Source organism: Hemiscyllium ocellatum, chromosome 19, assembly GCF_020745735.1.
Source record: "Hemiscyllium ocellatum isolate sHemOce1 chromosome 19, sHemOce1.pat.X.cur, whole genome shotgun sequence".
In the NCBI taxonomy this organism is placed as follows: domain Eukaryota; kingdom Metazoa; phylum Chordata; class Chondrichthyes; order Orectolobiformes; family Hemiscylliidae; genus Hemiscyllium; species Hemiscyllium ocellatum.
The window spans coordinates 60,429,383-60,450,599 of NC_083419.1; the positions used below are offsets into that span (position 1 = coordinate 60,429,383).

The window sequence follows — 21,217 nt, forward strand, 5'->3', positions numbered from 1 at the left end:
CCCATCATTCTCGATGGTTAACTGGTGCAGCAAGCTTGGCCACAGCTAGGAAGATATCTGGAAACCTGACACATGCACGGAAGGGAAAGAGGTTACCAGTATCAAAATGCAACAATTATAACCTTGAGGAACTGCTTCCGAATGGAGAATTTGGTTAGAGGCTGTGCTGGAGAATCTGCCAAACACAGCAAAAGCTAATCCTACTCAGAGTTCAGTTCCAGTTTTATGCCAAGCCGCCTGGTAAACTGGAACAGGTTCAGGTTGGTCACCCATTCTGCCCCTAGCCTGAGAATATGTTGCACTGGCTGCTGGGTGACTTGGACTAATATATGGAATTAGCTGCCGTGGTGCAACAACCCCATTGCATTTCTATAGAGGAAACAGACCGGCTGTTAGAATTTTCAGCTAATTCCATGCAGCTCTCTGACGGGAGTGCAGGGTCTCAGAACCACTCCTATAGTGACCAGATGAGGGCTTTAGCTGAGATTTAAATTCCTATTGCCTGTCCTCTTTCCCCTCTCTCTCTTTCCTGAGCAACAGCAGCTGAGATGGCATCAAGAAAGAATGATGCCCATTGAAGATGTTGGAGTATGGCTTTCAGCTCTGGGCACCACAAAAGATGCAGGACTCTTAAAAGGGTCACTGTGGAATTCCAAATAATGATACCAAGACTGAAACAAAAACAGGACAGATTATGGTTTAACCAGGTGGAGTAGCCTAGCCTTATCGTGTATTAAATATGGAAGATAAAGTGATGATATAATTAAGATTACTAAGGGAGTGTTTAGGATGGAAAGAAATGGTTTTCCCCAGTAGAAAACTACAAAACAAGGGGACAAAACTTTCAAAGTAAAGCTAATTCATTTAGGTGTGATGTCAATTTTATTGTGGTGTGATGTCAGTTTTATTGTGGTGTGACAATACAATGGCTTTAAGAGGTGTATTTTGTCCCGATTCCTTTTGTAAGTGATGAAAGGTTGAGACTGATGTGTTGATCAGTCTGCTGAAGCCAATAAACAGCTTGTAGGGCCGAGTTTTGTTTTAAAGTTGGAATAATACATGCAGCCTGACGTGTGGGTGGAGTCAGGCTCCCACAGAACCAGAATTTTTAGTTTTAGTTTCTCAGTAGCAGTGGCTAGGATCTTGAAGCCAGATGTGGAAGCTGCTTTTCCTACCTCTGTTACAGCTAAAACCTGGGGGCTCTCTCCCTTTTACTTGTATTGGATGTGACATAATCTATTTTACTAAATATGCCTTTGTCAAGGATGTGTTTGTACAATGTTATGATATTGGATCAGTTACTGGTTAGTAGTTAAACCATCTCTTTTTCTGTTAAGTTTTTCAATACAGCTAAGTTATTCCAATTCCTTCTATTTTTTGGTGTATTTTAACTGGAGTGTATGAATAAAGTGTGTTTTACATCCAGGCTGGTGGTTTGACAAATCAAATTGCATACAAAATGCAATGCCTTGGATTGCCTTTAATTAGATTAGATTAGATTCCCTAGTGTGAAACAGGCCCTTCGGCCCAACCAGTCCACACCGACACTCTGAAGAGTAACCCATCCAGACTCACTTCCCTCTGACTAATACACCTATCACGTTGGGCAATGTAGCACGGCCAATTCACCTGACCTGCACATCTTTCGACTGTGAGAGGAAACCCAGGCAGGCACAGGGAGAATGTGCAAACTCCACACAGACAGTCGCCCAAGGCTGGAATCAAACCTGGGACCCTGGCGCTGTGAGGCAGCAGTGCTAACCACTGAGCTATCATGCTGTTTAAAATAAGAAAAAGTTAGGATCTAGGCTATCATCTTATTATATTTTGAGGAGATTTGGTCCGGTCCTAGTTAGGTTCAAACTAGGTTTAATCTTCCAAGTGCTGTTGCTCGAATCCAAGATTCTTTCCTTAAAACTCTTCATTCACAAAATTGTAGGTACAGTAGTCCCCCTTATCCATGGGGGACATGTTCCGAGACTTACCACCAATGTCTGAAACCACTGAAAGGTGCAAATCTATTCGTTTAAATGGGAAATTTACCTTCCCAGCAGCTCCCTAGTTCCAGAATGTTCCTTGTAATATATTCGGGCTGCGGTAAACCATGGGTAATAAACTGCGGTAACAGGACCGACGGATACGGGGGTCACCCTCCGACCTCAAATTCACCTGGACCGTCTCAGGCTCCTCCCTCCCCTTCCTAGACCTTTCCATCTCTATCTCGGGCGACCGAATCAACACAGACATCTACTATAAACCGACTGACTCCCACAGCTGATGAAGGGCTCTGGCCCAAAACGTCGAATTCCTGATGAAGGGCTCGGGCCCGAAACGTCGAATTTCCTGTTCCTTGGATGCTGCCTAACCTGCTGTGCTTTAACCAGCAGCACATTTTCAGCTCTGACTCCCACAGCTACCTAGACTACACCTCCTCCCACCCTGCCCCCTGTAAAAACGCCATCCCATATTCCCAATTCCTTCGTCTCCGCCGCATCTGCTCTCAGGAGGACCAGGTCCAATACTATACAGCCCAGATGGCCTCCTTCTTCAAGGACCGCAGATTCCCCCCAGACGTGATCGACGATGCCCTCCATCGCATCTCCTCCACTTCCCGCTCCTCCGCCCTTGAGCTCCACCCGTCCAACTGCCACCAGGACAGAACCCCACTGGTTCTCACCTACCACCCCACCAACCTCCGTATACAGCGTATCATCCGCCGCCATTTCCGCCACCTCCAAACGGACTCCACCACCAGGGATATATTTCCCTCCCCTCCCCTATCAATGTTCCGAAAAGACCACTCCCTCTGTGACTCCCTCGTCAGGTCCACACCCCCCACCAACCCAACCTCCACTCCCGGCACCTTCCCCTGCAACTGCAGGAAATGCAAAACTTGCGCCCACACCTCCTCCCTTACTTCTCTCCAAGGCCCCAAGGGATCCTTCCATATCCGCCACAAATTCACCTGCACCTCCACACACATCATTTATTGCATCCGCTGCACCCGATGTGGCCTCCTCTATATTGGGGAGACGGGCTGCCTACTTGCGGAACGCTTCAGGGAACACCTCTGGGACACCCGGACGAACCAACCCAACCACCCTGTGGCTCAACACTTTAACTCCCCTCCCACTCCACCAAGGACATGCAGGTCCTTGGACTCCTCCATCGCCAGAACATAAAAACACAACGGTTGGAGGAAGAGCACCTCATCTTCCGCCTGGGAACCCTCCGACCACAAGGGATGAACTCAGATTTCTCCAGTTTCCTCATTTCCCCTCCCCCCACCTTGTCTCAGTCGATTCCCTCGAACTCAGCACCGCCCTCCTAACCTGCAATCTTCTTCCTGACCTCTCCGCCCCCACCCCACTCTGGCCTATCACCCTCACCTTGACCTCCTTCCACCTATCACATCTCCATCGCCCCTCCCCCAAGTCCCTCCTCCTTACCTTTTATCTTAGCCTGCTGGACACACTTTCCTCATTTCTAATGAAGGGCTTATGCCCGAAACGTCGAATTTCCTGTTCCTTGGATGCTGCCTGACCTGCTGCGCTTTAACCAGCAACACATTTTCAGCATACATTTTATAACAACTCTGGTCCAACTTCACCCTTTCGTGATGTTGATATCACTGTTACATATGATGTGGCAGAGATGGAGGTCATGTCATTGAGATCCAGGCTCGTATCCTTGGATGTGGATTCAAATCCAACCGTGGCATCTGGTAGAAGTCAAATTTAATTCATAAATCTGAAATATGAAGCTAGCCTCAGTAACCGCGGTCATGACAGCCATCATCAACCGTTGTAAAAGTGCATCTCGTTCACTGGTGTACTATAGGGAAGGAAACTACTGTCCAGCTCTGGCTGATATGTGACTCCACGCCCATAGCAATGGGACTGACTATTCAGCAAGTCATTCAGTTCAAGGGCAATTAGGGTGTGCAACAAATGCTAGCCTGGCCAGCAATGTCCTCCGCCCAGAGAGGAATAAAGAAAAATATTATTATACACATTACCATTATACATTCTGCTGATGTCTCATTGCCCTACAGTGTCAGGGAGCACTTCTTTACCAACAGTTTAGCAGAAACCTGGAACTCACTGTCCCAGTAGGATCCTGGGGGACTGTGATTGCTAGATTTGTGTTCTGCAATGGTATTAAAGGATATGGGCCCAGGCTGCTCAAAGCAATTGAGGTACAGATGGGTCCTGGTCCAGCAAGCTCAGCTGAAGTTCTTTCCTGTATCCCTGCAGTGCTGGAAATCAGCAACCACTTGGGGGAAAAAAAGAGCTACAGCTGGATTACCTGATGGTATGGGGTTGGGGTGTGCACAGAGTTCAATCTGCATTCAAAACTAATGTTGCCAGAGTTACACAGTCAAGGCACAGGGTCAGGACCCGGAATTAATCTAAATGTCGGGTTCCCGATCCCACTTGAAAATCCCAGCCCCAAGGGTTTTCTACTTTCTGCTCCCAGATACTGGAAGACCTTTTGCGTGTTTCAACTGTTTTGCGTTTCTTTTATTCATGAAGCTTTGTGCCAATATTCACAAATTTTAAAAAATACTGTTTGCTTTTGCTTTGATGTCTTGCATTAACGTCGCTTCAGATATGCAGCAGAATATTGCTTTGTGAACTCCTCCTTGCCTCCCTGGTCACACCAGTACTTCTGATCTTGCTATTTCCTTGCTACTCTCCAACCAGTACAAATACACAGCACCTGTACAAATTTGAGTTTTGAAAGTAATGTGCTTCGGAAACATCAGCACAAAGATAATTGCACGCTTTTCAAAACATCCTAAAGTTCGTCTCATATGTGCAAGCTGTCCTCATTTCAAAAATAAATACACTTCATCAACATTCACTTTTATAATTCTGTCTGAATTTTATCACGATCTTTCATTCCCCACTCAGTGTTTCCATTCAGGGTTCTTAAAATGTAGAGTGAGCAGCAATAAAGCATACATTATCCCGGGCTTTATTAATAGGGCCACACACTGAAGGAGCAAAGAGGTGATGCTGAACTCATGCAAGTTACTTGACTGACTTCAGTTAGAATACTGCATACAGTTCTGACTGCCACACTTTAGGAGGAAGGTTCCACATATTGGAAACAGTGCAGAAGAGTTTCGAAAAAAATGCCAGTAATTCCAGTTCAATTACTAAGGATGCAAGGTGGAGGGGTGGGGGGGGGGGTTGATTTTAAAAGAGATTTGCGAGGTAAGTCTTTCACACAAGGGGTGGTGGATCGCACTGCAGGGGGCAGGGGGGAAAACAGACACAACTGCAGCTTTCAAGAAACACGTGGACAAATAGGTAGGGAATAGAGGGATGTGGATCCTGTAAGTGAAGACAGTTTCAGTATGGAAATGTGTTGCTGCAGGCTTGGAGGGCCAAAGGGCCTGTTCCTGTGCTGCACTGTTACTTGCTCTAATGAGAAACTTCAGTTGGAAGGTTAGATTGAAGAAGTTGGAAGTCTTCTCCTGGAAGAGGAGAAAGCTAACAGCACACATGAAAGCAGTTGTCAAAATCGTGAGGGGGGCTGGACACAGTACATTGGTAGAAACTGTTCCATCTTCTAAATGAATCAACAATGAGGGGGCACAGAAAGGAAGTAGTAATGTGATGCGAGATTCTCCCCCGTTCCGCACAGCAAGTGGTTAGGGTTCAGTACCGAGTGGAAGTGCAATGGAGGCAGGTTCAGTTGAGGCATTCAAGATGCTTATATTCAGGGTTAGGCCAGGAAAATGACACCGAGTCATCATCCTCGTTCCGAGACATACAGGATGGGCAGAAAGGCCTCCCCTTGCAACGCATTTTGTAATTATTCAGTCATGTGACAAATCTTGGGCACCAACAAAGCCAGCTTGTGGAGTGGAGGCAGGTTCCATCGAAGTATTCAGAGAGTATTTGGTGATTACTTAAATATAAATAACGTGCAGGGATACAGGAAAAGGTGTGGGAGAACAGCAGGACACTCATTGGGAGAGAGATAGTGCAAGCATGATCAGACAGAAGGCAATGATTCTGTGCACTGGAAAAACGATTATAGAATCTCACAGCACAAGAGATGGCTCTTTGGCCCAGCATGAGTAGGTGGGCTCATTGAAAGAAATATCCAATTAGTGCATCAGCAGAGGCTTGCAAACTTTAAAAAAAACACCCAATTAAGGATAACAAGTGATTATGCATCTATTAAGTGGTTAACTATGAGCACAGGAGGCTAAAGCCAGGAGGGAAGGAACACAATATCTGAATATATTCCATTTCAGCTCTGCCTGGAAGTCAATGCATATGCAAATCCTGTAGGTCCTTTTGTATTGAAGGCTCTTTTACAATATATCTATCAAATACAACATTAAATTAATATTGTACTGTTCTCACAAAGTCTGATAAATTCGGTTGATCCGGAGCAGGTGTGACACGTGGTGCCCAACTCATCTACCCCACAGGGTTTCCAACTTTGGTTTGTTGGTTTCCTGGTCTTGTGACCTTTGACATCTGAATACATGACACCCACATGCCAAGCCTCCTGTCTGATCACATGCCCACCGAATTCGGACATCGTTAATTTTAAAGTCACCCAGTTTCTTCGCATCACTAAGCCCCCAGTTTGACTTTTGGTTTCTAATGAGGTGAATAGCACAATTTATTAATAACTGTCGTTCTTTATTTGAAATCACTATTGCTTCATTCTGAAGTTGTTATTTCCTTATGTTTCAATCACAATGAGGTCAGCACAAAATGCCCCGACTTCATGTCTCTTTTTAGCCAAGTTTATTTATAAATAATCAAAATTTTACCCAAAAACAGAAAAATAGAAACAGTTAAGGAGAGGAAATATTTAACTGAGAATACATCTATAATATTAACCACATTGACACCAAGAAATTAATACTGATTCAAGAAAACACATCAAATATTATGTTTTTTGTACCATTTATGACTATCTAAAATATTGTTGCAAATATGAAGTTTTGTAAGTTGGTTAAATTTCAGAATGTCTTTCAACAAGATAAAATGGGGTGATGGATAGGACTCCCATGAGTTCTGCCTGGTATGTCTGTGAGACCCGGTTGCTGTGGGAGCCAGAGGCTCAAGTCAAATCCCGTCGCAATTCATGTATTAGCTTTCACACCTGGACTCAAAGAAAGGAGCAGATGGTTTTGCTTAGTGGGGATTTACAGACTCTCAGACTTACTGACTCGAGAGACCAAACCACAGTGTCCGAGTCCTACTTGAATATATCCTGACATCGCTGGCGTTGAGCCCAATGGATTAGGGACAATGACAGCAACCTGGAAATTTCATCCTGGGAGAGAGTGACTAACTGGGAAAAGGAGGAGAGAAACATACAACTTGGGAAGGGAAAGATACACAAACTGGAAAGGCAAAGAGAGAGCAAAATTAACACAAATGGAGGAAGGAAGAGGTTGTTTCCAGCCTACCATGAGTGTTATTGTCTTTTGAGAGTTTTCAAGCAGCTTTGTTCTAGAGAGTGTGCACGTCTGGACGAGAGAGAGACAGAGGGAGAGAGAAAAACAGAGAGAGAGAGAAAAAAACAGAGAGACTGAGAGAGAGAGAGATAAATAAATAGATAGAGAGAGAGAGAGAGAAAGAGAGAGAGACAGAGAGAGAGAAAAAAAACAGAGAGAGAGACAGAGAGAGAGAGATAAATACAGAGAGAGAGAGAGAGATAAATAAATAGATAGAGAGAGAAAGAGAGAGAGAGAGAGAGAGAGAGAAAGAGAGAGAGACAAAAAGGGGTAAACAGCTGTGGTCATACAAAGAAAAATACTGTTTTCGGTCAGACACCAGGCAGAATGCTGGTGGGAGTCGGGTGTTGCTGGGAAAGCACAGCAAGTCATGCAGCATCCGAGGAGCAGGAGAATCGACATTTCAGGCAAAAGTCCTTCATCAGAGATGAGGCTTGTAGGCCAGGGCTGAGAGATAAATGGAATGGGGTGGGGTTGAGGGGAAGGTAGCTGAGAAAGCGATAGGTGGACAAAGGTGAGAGAGAAGGTGATAGGTCAGAGGGGGATGTGATGGACAGGTCCAGAGGGCAGTGACCTGATGAGAATGCTGGTGGGAGCTTGCTTTCTGATTGAAGAGAAGGGACATATGGAGATTTAAAAGGCATGTAAAGTAAAGCCTGGCATGACTGGGAGAAGGAAGCGTTGGAATGGGAATTGCTACTAGAAGTCACTTTGGGAATTCACAGAAGACTGGAGGAAACAGTTTTCAATGGGAACTATACATTACCACTGAGGGGAACAGAGAGAAGCAAGCCTACTGGAAGGTGGAACTAACTTTCAACTACAGAGGAACCTCGGTCATCCGAAGGACACTGGAGCAGAGTATTTCGTTCGATAAATCAAATTCCAGATAATCGAATGCCAGATAACATAGTTTAGCCAGGCATTGGGACTTTGCAATCTTATCAGATAACCCAATATTTTGATAATCAAGGTTCCTCTGTCATTTCTATAAAGACTACAATTGTGTGGAGAGTATGGGACATGACGTGGACCTTTCAGTCATGTTTGGAAATTAAGAGGAGGCTACCTGTTCAGAGAGTTTAGTGTTGTAATGTCTACCCTCAGAAATGTTTAATGAATATTATGTTTGTTTGTTACGTTGGAAGTCTGAAAAACCGGAAATCTTGTCACATGATTTTTGAGTACCTCAACAGGAATGCAAAAGTTACCAGTCTCTATGGACATAGTAGCAATAGGCAGCATTAAAACAGCACTAAAACAACAAGCGAAATTCACACTAAACCCAATTTCGACTCCACACAGAGCGGTGAGGCTCTACACTCAGAGTAAAGAAACAAAACTGCTAGAAAACTCTCAGACTGCAATAGTACACATGGCAGGCTGATAATAAACTCTTCCACATTTCAGTTTGCGTTAGTTTCCATCTTGTATTTTCCAATTTGCATTTCTCTTTCTCAACCTCCCTTTCCAGCTCATGTTTATCTCATCACCTTAAATTGCAGTTGTCCCCTCCTCCCCATTATTTTGTGCTTCCTATTGTCTCTTCCCCAGTTTGTGTTTCTTTCCCATCCCCACTTTGCCTGTTTCTCTCTCTCTCTCCCTTCCCAGTTAAGTCCATGTGCCAGGGCAAAGTTTCCTCGGTTATTTTCATTGTCCCCATCAAGCTCACCACCAGTGATGTCAAGAAATATTCCAATCAGACTCTGACACTTTGCAAGCCACAACAAGTCGGTTGCTGCACGTACACAAATTACTCAGAAATGACCTATTTCTCCAGGGCCAGCAATTCTCAGGAGACAAATCACCCATGCTGCTTGACCGCTACCCAATGCAGGAGGATTGGGAAGTTTCACCATGTTCAGAAATGTGTGAGAAAGCAGAGAAGACTACAGCAAGTTAGATTTGGCATAATTACTACAACAGTAGAGTCAAACAGAACAGACACAGACCCCTTGGTCCAACTGGTTCATGCCAACCAAAACCCCAAAACCATACTACTCCCACCTGCCTGCGCTTGGCCCATATCCCTCCAAACATTCCTTCAGCAGGAACTCATCCAAATGTCTTTTATCGTTGTAACTGCACCTGTATCAATCACTTCCTCTGGGAGTTCATTCCACACAAGAACCGCCCTGTTTAAAAAATGCTTGCCCTCATTCCTTTTTGAAATCTTTCCCCCCTCACCTTAAAAATATGCTCCCCTAGTCTTGAAATCCTCCACCCTAGGGAAAAGACACCTGCTACACACCTTATCTATACCTTTCATGATTTTATAAACCTTTATAAGGTCACCCCCAACCTCCTAAACTTCAGTGAAAAAGTCCCAGCCTATCTAACCTCTTCCCATAACTCAAACCCTCCATTCCCGGCAACATCCTGATAAATCTTTTCGGAACCCTCTCCAGCTTAATGATATCCTTCCTGTAACAGGGCGACCAGAACCGAGCAGAAGAGACCTCACCAACATCCTCTAAAACTTCAACATAACGTCCCAACTCCTATACTCCCCCTAGGAGAAAGTGAGGACTGCAGATGCTGGAGATCAGATTCGAGAGTGTGATGCTGAAAAAGTACAACAGGTCAGGTAGCCATCTGAGGAGCAGGAGAATCAATGTTTCGGGCATGAGTCCTTCATCAGGAATGAGGCTTATGGGCTGAGGGTGCTAAGAGATAAATGGGAGGAGGGGTGAGGTTGGGGAAAAGATAGCTGGGAATGCAATAGGTAGATGAAGGTGAGGGAGAAGGTCATAGAGTCATAGAGATGTACAGCATAGAAACAGACCCTTCAGTCCAACCCATCCATGCTGACGAGATATCCCAAACCAATCTAGTCCCACCTGCCAGCAACTGGCCCATATCCCTCCAAACCCTTCCTGTTCATATACCCATCCAAATGCCTTTTAAATGTTGCAATTGTACCAACCTCCACCACTTCCTCTGGCAGCTCATTCCATACACGTATCACCCTCTGCATGAAAAAGTTGCCTCGTAGGTCTCTTTTATATCTTTCCTCTCTCACCCTAAACCTATGCCGTCTAGTTCTGGACTCCCCGACCCCAGGGAAAAGACTTTGCCTATTTACCCTATCCATGCCTCTCATAATTTTGTAAACCTCTATAAGGTCACCCCTCAGCCTCCGACACTCCAGGGAAAACAGCCCCAGCCTGTTCAGCCTCTCCTTATAGCTCAAATCCTCCAACCCTGGCGACATTCTTGTAAATCTTTTCTGAACGTATTCACTTTTCACAACATCTTTCTGATAGGAAGGAGACCAGAATTGCATGCAATATTCCAACAGTGGCTGAACCAATGTCCTATACAGCCGCAACATGACCTCCCAACCCCTGTACTCAATACTCTGACCAATAAAGGAAAGCATACCAAAATCTTTTTCACTACCCTATCTACCTGCGACTCCACATTCAAAGAGCTATGAACCTGCACTCCAAGGTCTCTTTGTTCAGCAACACTCCCTAGGACCTTACCATTAAGTGTATGAGTCCTGCTAAGATTTGCTTTCCCAAAATGCAGCACCTCGCATTTATCCGAATTAAACGCCATCTGCCACTTCTCAGCCCATTGGCCCATCTGGTCCAGATCCTGTTGTAATCTGAGGTAACCCTCTTTGCTGTCCATTTCACCTCCAATTTTGGTGTTATCTGCAAACTTACTAACTATACCTCTTATGCTCAGAAGGTGCTGGGTTGAAGAGGAGGGTGGAGCAGATGGATGGGAAAGGTGATGGACAGGTCAGGGGGGTGGTGCCGAGTTGGAGGCTTGGGACTGGGATAATGTGGGGGGAGGGGGAATGAATAAATTGTTGAGATCCACATTGATCCCATGTGGTTGCAGGGTCCCAAGGCGGAATATAAGGCGTTCCTCCTCCAGGCATTGGATAGCAAGGGTTTGGCGGTGTTCAGCCACGGGGTGGTGGGATTGGTTGGTGAGGGTGTCCCAGAGATGTTCTCTGAAACAGTTCACAAGAAGGCGTCCTGTCTCCTCGAGACCACATCAGGTGCAATGGATACAGCAGATGACATTGGTGGAGGTACAGGTACATTTCTGTCGGATGTGGAAGGATCCATTGGGGCCTTGGACAGAGGTGAGGACTGATGGGTGGTGTGGACCTATCAAGGGAGTCGCAGAGGGAATGGTATCTCTGGAATGCTAATAGGGGTAGGGAGGGAAATATACCTTTGCTGGTGGGGTCTGTTTGGACAGAAATGGCAGAGCATGATGCGATCAATGCGGAGGTTGGAGGAGTGGAAGATAAGGACCAGAGGGGGTTCTGTCCTTGCTGCGTTGAGGGGGGGGTGAGGTTCAAGGACAATGGTGCAGAAAGTGGAGGGGATGTGCTGGATCTTCCAAGGTCGCAATTTCCCTTCTCCCTCCATAACGGCAGCAAAGTGACAGTGAGTGCTTCTTGGGCAGTACTTTCCAGTCTCTGCCTCAATGTGTAGATGAGGCCACAAGCAATGAGACCCCTTTCCTGGTAGCCCTTCCAGAGAGCCCCAGAGGTTTCATAACTCTCCAGGTTCCTACCCAACCTATCTATTTGAGCTTGCGCCTGTCCGTCTTCTCCCCCTACCTACCCTACCAGGCCTTGGCATCTAATGTGACCATGCCAGGTGTGGTCATACACTGCCCACCTTCGAAACAAGCAGTGAGCTGAATATGTCCGGGTACCTTCTCTGGTTTCCATGTCAAGCTTTCTCAATGTCTAGCTTGTTGGCGTGCTTGAGAAGATAGAAAATTGGGTATTGATGAGGTACCGCGGCATTTAACAAACAACAATCGCCTCATAATTGGCAACATGTCATTGCTGAGTGGGAATCTCACTGCACGACTGATAAAAAGCATAAAAGATGGAGCCAGTTACTCCTGACATCAAGAAATACATCACTGGGTTTCTGGTCTGATTCTGCCACAATTCTCACCATTGCCCACATTGCTCAGATCCCTATTAGATTCCAGCCTACATCTGGAAGGGTGTGTACAGTTTTTCCCTCCTTTTTGAAGGAAGGATGGAAGTGAACAGGAGGCAGCTCACAGGAAGGTTACGACATGGATACCTTGAATGAGCAGGTTGTCTTATGAGGAAAGGTTTGACGAACTGTGCTAGCATCCTCTGGACTTTAGCAAAGGTGAGGGTTGATTTGATTCAAGAAAGATCCTGAAGTTATGGGTCAGCCCAGAATGTAAAGAACACATTTTAAAGCTTGGGCTCACTCTATGAGGACAGAGATGAGGAGACTTTTTTTTCTGCTCAGGACATTGCACAACATTGCCCCAAATGTGGAGGCTGAGATACTGAATACTCTTAAAACTGAGGTAGTAGGTCCTTTTTAGGCAGAGGAATGATGGGGTTCGGGGTAAATGGTAACGTGAAATTCAGAACTTAAACAGATCAGCCATCATCTTTAGGAAAGTTAAAAGAGGCTTGAGAGACCAAAAGGTCTACATTTGCCCTGTGTTGTATGTTAATATGTTCTAGCAGATCCAGAAGAATAAGTATCATGTTTGTATGATGATTAACATCCACTCAAATGCTCAGTGAACAATGTACATTTTTGATTAACTATCTTGTAGTAATTAACTCCAGCCTCCGAACCACACACCAGTGACTCGGCTATTTGAGGCCACTAATTGTCTGGCATTCCGTCTTCTGTTCCATAAAGCTTGTTGTGAAACGCATGAAGCAGTTGGCACGTTAACAATGAAACCAGGGCACACCTCACCAACACAGCTCCTGCCAGCTCTGAGAACCAGTTTAATGTTAATTGCCAATCATGGGAACGAATGAGGCAGAAATATATATGACTATCTTCTTTCTCCAAATATGAACATTAAACTGTGCAAAGCAGCAGCAAACTAGAGATGCAATAGTGGAGAATAAAAGCAAAGATCAAGAGACAAAGAAGAAGGGTTGATGAAGTGGAGAAACAGAAGTACACAATATTTTGTACCACTTGTTACTTAAGTTTGCAATTCGGCTCTGTTGAAAGCTGTGCTAGCCATAGCTCAGAGGGTTAGGACTAAATGCCTCTGTGCATTCAAGGCCACTTAATGTACTTGAATTTTTTTAAAAAGCCTTACACTCCAGTGCATTCCTGACGGTGTGCTGCATTGTCAGAGATGCTGACCTTTAGATGAGCTGTTAAACAGCAGCATCTTTTACCTCTCAGAGAAATGTAGGAGATCCTAGTCCACTATTTCACTGAGTGCCAGGGGAACCCTTCCAGCCTCCCAGTCAGTACTTATCCCTCAACTAGTATCGGAAAAGTAATGAGCCATTGTCACAATGCCATTTGCAAAAACACTTGTGGAAATGACATTAAAACAGTGACTTCAAAAGCACCCAACTGGCTGTCAAATGGTTTTCCGCCCTTTATGAAAGGGTCCACCTAAATCCAGGAAATGGAAGGCATCGCAACAAATGGCTGATCGAGAAGTTGCAGACTTCTCTGAAGATTTATGAAGAAGGGATATGAATCATCGAGATTCTCTCAACAAAGCCGATGTGTCTGTGCCAAAAATGACAACCACTATTTTTTCATGTGCACTGCTTTTAAACAATTTCAAGGGTGCAATTTTTAATGTGCATAGACATCTCTCGCAACCTTCGTCTGCAGGAGTCTGAGATTCCCAGAAACCAGCCATGTTTACAGGCAAGAACTTTTGGCAGTGCCATTCCTTAATAAACAGAGTGCAACAAAGTTTGATATTTTTGCAATAGAATATAAATCTCAGCAGTTCGTGATTGCCTTTATGTCATAAATATGTATTTGCTACAACAATAGTTGAACGTTGGAAATGAAGAACTCAGGCCAATTCTCTCTCCAAAAACAAATTTATCCAAATCTTTAAAACCATCTACCTCCTTCAAAGGCAATAGAAATAATAATGTTATATCTTCAGATCCCAGGTTGGTGTGAATTTATCACTTTTTTTTAATCCATTTGTCCCTTTGCCATCTGGTAAACATTGAGGCCAGCTATAGGATGAGGAGATAAGGCAGGAACAGGATACTGATTAAGGATGATCAGCCATGATCATATTGAATAGTGGTGCAGGCTTGAAGGGCAGAATGACCTACTCCTGCACCTATTGTCTATTGTCTACTGCTCATGGAGACAGACAACACTGCAATTCACAGCAAGCACTGTGCTAAGGCAGGATCAACTATGAACAGGACTGTGCATTGATGACTAGGCTGCTGGGCACTCATTGGGTGGATCTTAAGTGTGCCAGTTCTATGGCCAATTGTAACACTCCCAGCCTTGCAGCAGATGCCTTATTGTGACCCCAGTTGCAATAAAAACATTAGCTCAGTACGGGATTCTGTTTTGACAGTGAAAGTAAATTGCTGATTTTGCTTTGATTGACACCTTTAAGTGGTTCTAATAAATTTGTCTTTCTGTGATCTCTTTTGTCAATCGACAAGTTACGCCATTCTCCACCTCCATTTGGCTGATCGAATGTGACTGCTCCCTATTTTCTATTATTTTATGGATCCTGTGTATGAGTGACATTAGATGTCATTTATGACATCTATTGGTGGCTTTCTTGTCTACAGCAGTTCACAAAATGGGTTCTTATTTCTTCAACAAATGGGGTATTTAGAAATTTACCTGAGATTCGTTAAAAGGTGATAACATACCTGACCTTCACAGAAATCTGAGTCAACATAATCAGAGAGGAAACAAGATCAGCTCAAGATCCATTTTTTAGAAAAGGTGAAATTAAAATAGCTGCAGCGTAGTTGTACACGTTGACTGCACACAGCCTAGAGGCTTTGATGGTCTTACAAGCAAAATCTTCCACAGAACCAGCACTCACACTGTCCAGCAACCCCGGACTCATGAACATGAGCTATCACAGTTCTGCAGAGTGGTACACACATTGTCACTCCTGTGCATCTCAATAAAGCCACAAGAGTGAAGCAGGCGACAGGATGTAAGGACAGTGGGAAATCAGGAGTCCGACAGCTTCAGAGAGTGGCCAGTCACTGCTGACCATGAAAGGAGATGGGGAGAAGTGGCCTGGAGATTAGACCAATAAATAAGCAGCATTATTGCATCCAGAATAGAGAAGGAAGTGAAACCAAGCAAGGGGTCATGAATACAAGACAGGGGACAACTCTCAGTCAAATAGATTTCTAATCTCATCTCGAAGTACAGGCAGCGCACACCTCACCCCATTATATTCTCATGCACTCATGTTGTTATTGTGATTAAATGCTCTGCTTGCAGCTCTTTTAAAACTTTCAAAAGAAACCCAAGCCCATGTCGCTAATCCCAAGAGTGATCTCTTCAGTAGGCATTTTTGTCTTCACAGTGTAGAAACCTTTGCTACATCGCTGAAGTGTCTTTAAGGTTTTATGAATTCTATCCTCCCATTCAGCTCACCATGGTAACTGAGGGCTCCGAAGTTCAGGCTGAAGTTTGGCAAGATTGGTTGAAAGTGATCTGTGCTGACAGCTGCTGCTATGTAAATGATTCACTCTGTTAAAAAAAAGACCAGTTTTCTTTTGCCTCTGCATCCCTGCACAAGCAAACACACACACACTCACTCACATACATACACACCAGTACACACAATCACAGGTAAGCACACATAGAGACAAACATATTTGCAAATGCAGAGCCACTCAAAGCCAAACAGACATTTAGGATAAGCACAAATGCACTGATACACAACACACACCAACATCAGCCTGAACTATTTAGAGCTCAAATTACACTTTCACAAATCATCCATGATTTAATTATTGCTTTGGCATCAAATTAAATCGGAATTTGTTATGGTCCACAAAGAATGATTTGAGCTGATCTTTGTGAGCCTTATGCTGTTAACAGACACCTCTATCTGATCACTCATCTAGAAGCAGAAGTTCAGCAGCATTTCATACCCTCTCATGTTGAAAGTTTAGGATCTCTAGAAATTTCTTTGAGTGAACTACAAGTAAGAGGTTAGACATTAGTACTTTGTTAACTCTCACAGTTACTATTGAATAAAGGTTTTGTGCCGGCATGTTTATAACGGTAATGAAAGTGCCATTTAAAATTTGTGTTCTGATTAAGTGCAATTGGATGATAGCACACTCGAATCAGTAGGAAGCTAATTAGACTGATTGAGATGTTGAAACTTAATTCTGTAGAAAATGGAATTCAGCAAACACATCTAAAATGATACCGCAGGTATCCTCCACACACAACACAAAGTAATCCAGGCAAACTGGGCTGTGTTTTCCTTCTCATCCTTAGAAAACTTCAATAGTCAAACGGAAGCTGCAATGCTGAAGTTACAGGCCACTTTGTCAGACCCAATAACTGTGAATCTACATCTAACATTGTCGAATCAAATGTTTGGGTCTAAAAGCTACATGTTTGAGGAATGGGTACTCAGACTGATGCTGAAGGGGCTTGTGTCAGGAATATTGAGTAGCAGGTACTGGGCAGAAGTTGAAGAATAAACTGAAAGAATACTGCTAGACCGAGAAAGTCCAAGCACATGTAGATGAAGGGCTGAAGCCCAAAACATCGACTCCCCTGCTCCTCGGAGCACCACAGCTTTCGACTCCAGCTCTTCAGCATCTGCAGTCCTCACAGTAAGAAGTAGCCCCTATTAAAGTTTGCTCACTTATCTTAGGGTTAATCTGTGGCTTCAAGTTTGTCCTGTCAACCTGAGATTTGACGACTGGGACCTTTTGTGTTGGGTGCTTATTCCAGAATGAACTCAGTCAATTATTTGGATCCTTAGCAGGGAGTTTTGGGTCTCAAACAACCTAACCAGCAGAGTCATTTGAGGCTTGAGGTCCCTGAAGGAAGTTGCCCACAACTTTGAAAAGATTTCTCTTTTGTGGAGTCAGACTGCTCACCCAGGTCAAGAAAGTGACCGTGGGCCGGTGCTGTCCCATTCCCCCTCAGACACACGTTTATATCCAGACACTATCTCGAGGCTTTCAGGGTGTGCTGGATTTGGTACTTACACAGCACATCGTATTTATTCTGATGGAGCCTAACAGCAAATTGACCTCAGTCCTCTCAGGGAAAAGTGAGGTCTGCAGATGCTGGAGATCAGGGCTGAAAATGTGTGGCTGGTTAAAGCACAGCAAGTCAGGCAGCATCCAAGGAACAGGAAATTCGACATTTCGGGCATAAGCCTGATGAAGGGCTTATGCCCGAAACGTCGAATTTCTTGTTCCTTGGATGCTGCCTGACCTGCTGCGCTTTAACCAGCCACACATTTTCAGCTTAGTCCTCTCAGGCCTCTCGTCAATCACAGATCATTTCCAATATGAGTAAAAATGAATTTAGGTCCTTCAATTGTTCCCCTTTTAATTTCCTTTTCACACCATTTCAAACACAAGAACCAGACATTAATTTACGAATGCAGGAGCCCTGAATGTTAATTTTTTGATACTTGCTGTGGCAGAAGCAGAACAAAATCCTGCATCTAATGTGGAAAATAATATATCATTAAAGTGACTGAATTTAAAAAGCAGCATTGAATGAAGTACAAACATCATGAGGCTGCTTGGTTGCTCCTGCTGACAACTGGAGCCCACCAACTGTTGGAATTCTGGCAGCGCACTCCTGAAAAAGACACATTTTGACAAGATCTTCCATCCTGCATTCATCAGGACAATTCACAAGAATACCAATAAAGGAGAAAGCTACCATTTATCCCGACTGAGAGGAGAATGAGGATTGCTTGGAGAGTAGAAACCGATTGGGAAGGATGTTGGCATGCGGAATGCACAAGTTAATAATGACTGACTGCCAACTTTTGTTTAAGTTTTAAACCAGGCAAGTTGACTTTGATTAGTCAGAGCGTTGCCCCAAGAGATGCATCAGTGAATAGCTACCACCTATTTTGTGGAGTGGAAAACAGGCAGAATGTATGAACACATTCTACATGTAATAAACTGGGTTCTGTGCATAAATTTAAGTAGCCTCCAGTATATGTAAGCCCGATTGACGTTCCTAAATTGGTTATCAGCATAATTCCTCTCACATTCAGCATTGCAAACTGTCTACTTACAGAATCACAGCTCAAGTTGGACACTGCATAGTGAGATTTGCAAGCACGGGCTGGTTAGATATGGTGAGTACCTCAGAGGAAGTGAGGACTGCAGATGCTGGAGAGTAAGAATCGAAAAATGTGGTGCTGGAAAAGCACAGCAGGTCAGGCAGCATCCGAGGAGGAGGAGAGTCGACATTTCGGGCATTAGCCCTTCAACAGGAATGTGTCGGGGAGAAGGGGTCTGATGAAAGGCTAATGCCCAACTCTCCTGTTCCTCAGGTGCTGCCTGACCTGCTGGGCCTTTCCAGTGCCACACTTTTCGACGATGGGGAGTAACTTGCTTGCTGCGAGCAGGCAGAGGGATATACCATTTAAGACGACCTGCCAGTCTTTGGAATATGCAGGTTATATACCTGGCAATGAAATGCTCGATATTCTAGTTCAAAAATCCACAAGTCTAACTTCACTTTGGGATACCTACAGTTCCTAGCATTATAATATCGATTTCCCTCATCGGCAGCCTGGCAATTAGGGCCTAAATCACATGTTTTCTGCACAAGGCTGATGCTGGAAGAGTTACACATTGAAGCCATCCTGCAACATAAAGGTTACCCTGATCAGATCATTTCTCACTATAGATCATGCATACTCCTGGAATACTCCAAGGCAGTCACTTCTAAATCGGAGAATCTGAGATTACACTGGCAGGATAAGGTGCCTTAAAAGTTAGACTCAACTAGTAAAGCCAGCTGTTTCAACACTGCAGGTGGCTCAGCAGTTAGCACTGCTGCCTCACAGTACCAGGGACGTGGGTTCGATTGCAGCCTTGGGTGACTGTCTCTGCAGAGTGTGCATGATCTACCCGTATCTGTGTGGGTTTCCACCTACAGTCCAAAGATGTGCAGGTCAGATGAATTGACCATGCTAAATTGCCCATAGTGTTTCGGTACATTAATCAGGGTAAATGTAGGGTAATGGGTCTGGGTGGGTTACTGTTCAGAGGGTCAGCGTGGACTTGTTGGGCTGAAAGGCCTATTTCCACACTGGAGGGATTCGATGGAGTAGCAACACGAGTGGTGTTCATCATTAAGGGGATCGTGTCGAGTATATCAGACAACAAAGAAATGTGCTATTTCAGAGCCAGTGTGACACCACTGTAGGCTGTACCTTGTAATTAGGAAGTAAATTAATAATCTCAGTGAGAACAGTAAGTATTTATATTTGAATCAGAATTCTTGGTGTGTTCCACCTGGAACCGCCATGTTTTATGTTCTGCGATTAGTGAGGAAAGCATTACTACGCTTCCAAAATAAAATCCAGGCATCTCCCTGTTGTTAACCTGAAAACCAAACAAAGGAACCGCCAACAAAATGAAAATGCTGACTCCCTTCCTCCTACCTTGTTAGAAAATGGCTTCTTGTTTTCTGCACACCTTCCTAGCAGTTCTTCACCATGAGTAAGAGTGAATATTATCTAAATAAAGTCTGGAGTCAGTTGTGTCCGTGTTTCAATCGAGTTATTGTGTGGTCAAGTCATGCCAGAGTCTACAGCATAAATTTCCGTCTGACAGTTTACTTCAAAGTTGAAGTTGTCCTCAATGCCTGAGGTGCTTTTTTTGTATGAGATAGTCAAACAAAGCTGCCTCTGCTCTCCTAGGGAGGTGAGAAAGATCTCTTGAAGAAAAAAAGCCAGAGACTTCTCTTTCAGACTATCATTCATCTCTCAGCTGATACCTGAAATGAAAAGATCCCCTATTGTGGGAGCTTGCTGTGTGTAATTGGCAACAGCAAATCAAATTCAGAGTTATTTCATTGGCTGTAAAACACTTTAGGATGTTCTGAAGGCACTACACAAATGCAAATCTTTACTTCTTATTACAGCTTGGTGTGGCACGATGCCTCAGTGGTTAGCACTGATGCCTCACAACTCCAGGGACCCAGATTCGATTCCACCCTCGGGTGACTGCCTACATGGAGTTTGCACATTCTCCCTGTGTCTGTGTGGGTTTCCCCCCCTCAGTCCAAAGTGTACAGGTTCGGTGGATTGGCCGTGCTCAATTACCTGTAGCGTCCAGAGATGTTCAGGCGAGGTGCATTAGCCATGGGAAATGCAGGAATAGGGTAAGGGGATGGATGTGGGTGGGATGGTCTCTGGAGGGTCAGTTTAGGCTTGATGATCCGAATGGCCTGCTCCACACGGGAGGGATTCCATGGTTCTATGACTTTTTCCCAAGGTAATTAAAGGAACAATGGCACTGATTATTCTCAGTGAATGGTAGTAGAAAAGTTGAGTGTCCATCCAATTCACAATTTCAAAAGGTTATTTTAGAACAACCCAAACCGCTCAATTTTGCAAATCCCAAGCTAATTACACTGTGCAGTCTATCCTGGATAGAAGCTGCCTGAATCCTATAATATGTACTAAATCATTATAATTCCATATGAAAGCATATCTTAAATACTGTGTTGTAAAAGATGGTTCCTTTTAAGCTCTACAGATCAGCTTTAAAGTGAAATCTAGCATTCTCAAAAAATCTGTGGTCAGATTTTGCCATTAACACTCATCGAGTTGAAGTATGTTAATTCTTGGAAATGACAAGTTTTTGTTTCAGCTCGTGACACTGCAAGTCGGGCACAACTGTGCTTTGACAGATAAAGATCCCTTCGCTCCTCACTATCAATGTTTCCC

General features: G+C 44.2%; 1 protein-coding gene across 4 annotated transcripts in view; it reads right to left on the bottom strand.

Annotated features, from left to right (window-relative positions):
- The window catches only part of cntn1b (contactin 1b), a 661,974-nt gene that overhangs the window by 299,626 nt on the left and 341,131 nt on the right, over nt 1-21,217 (bottom strand). The gene's annotated exons all lie outside the window — the stretch shown is intronic.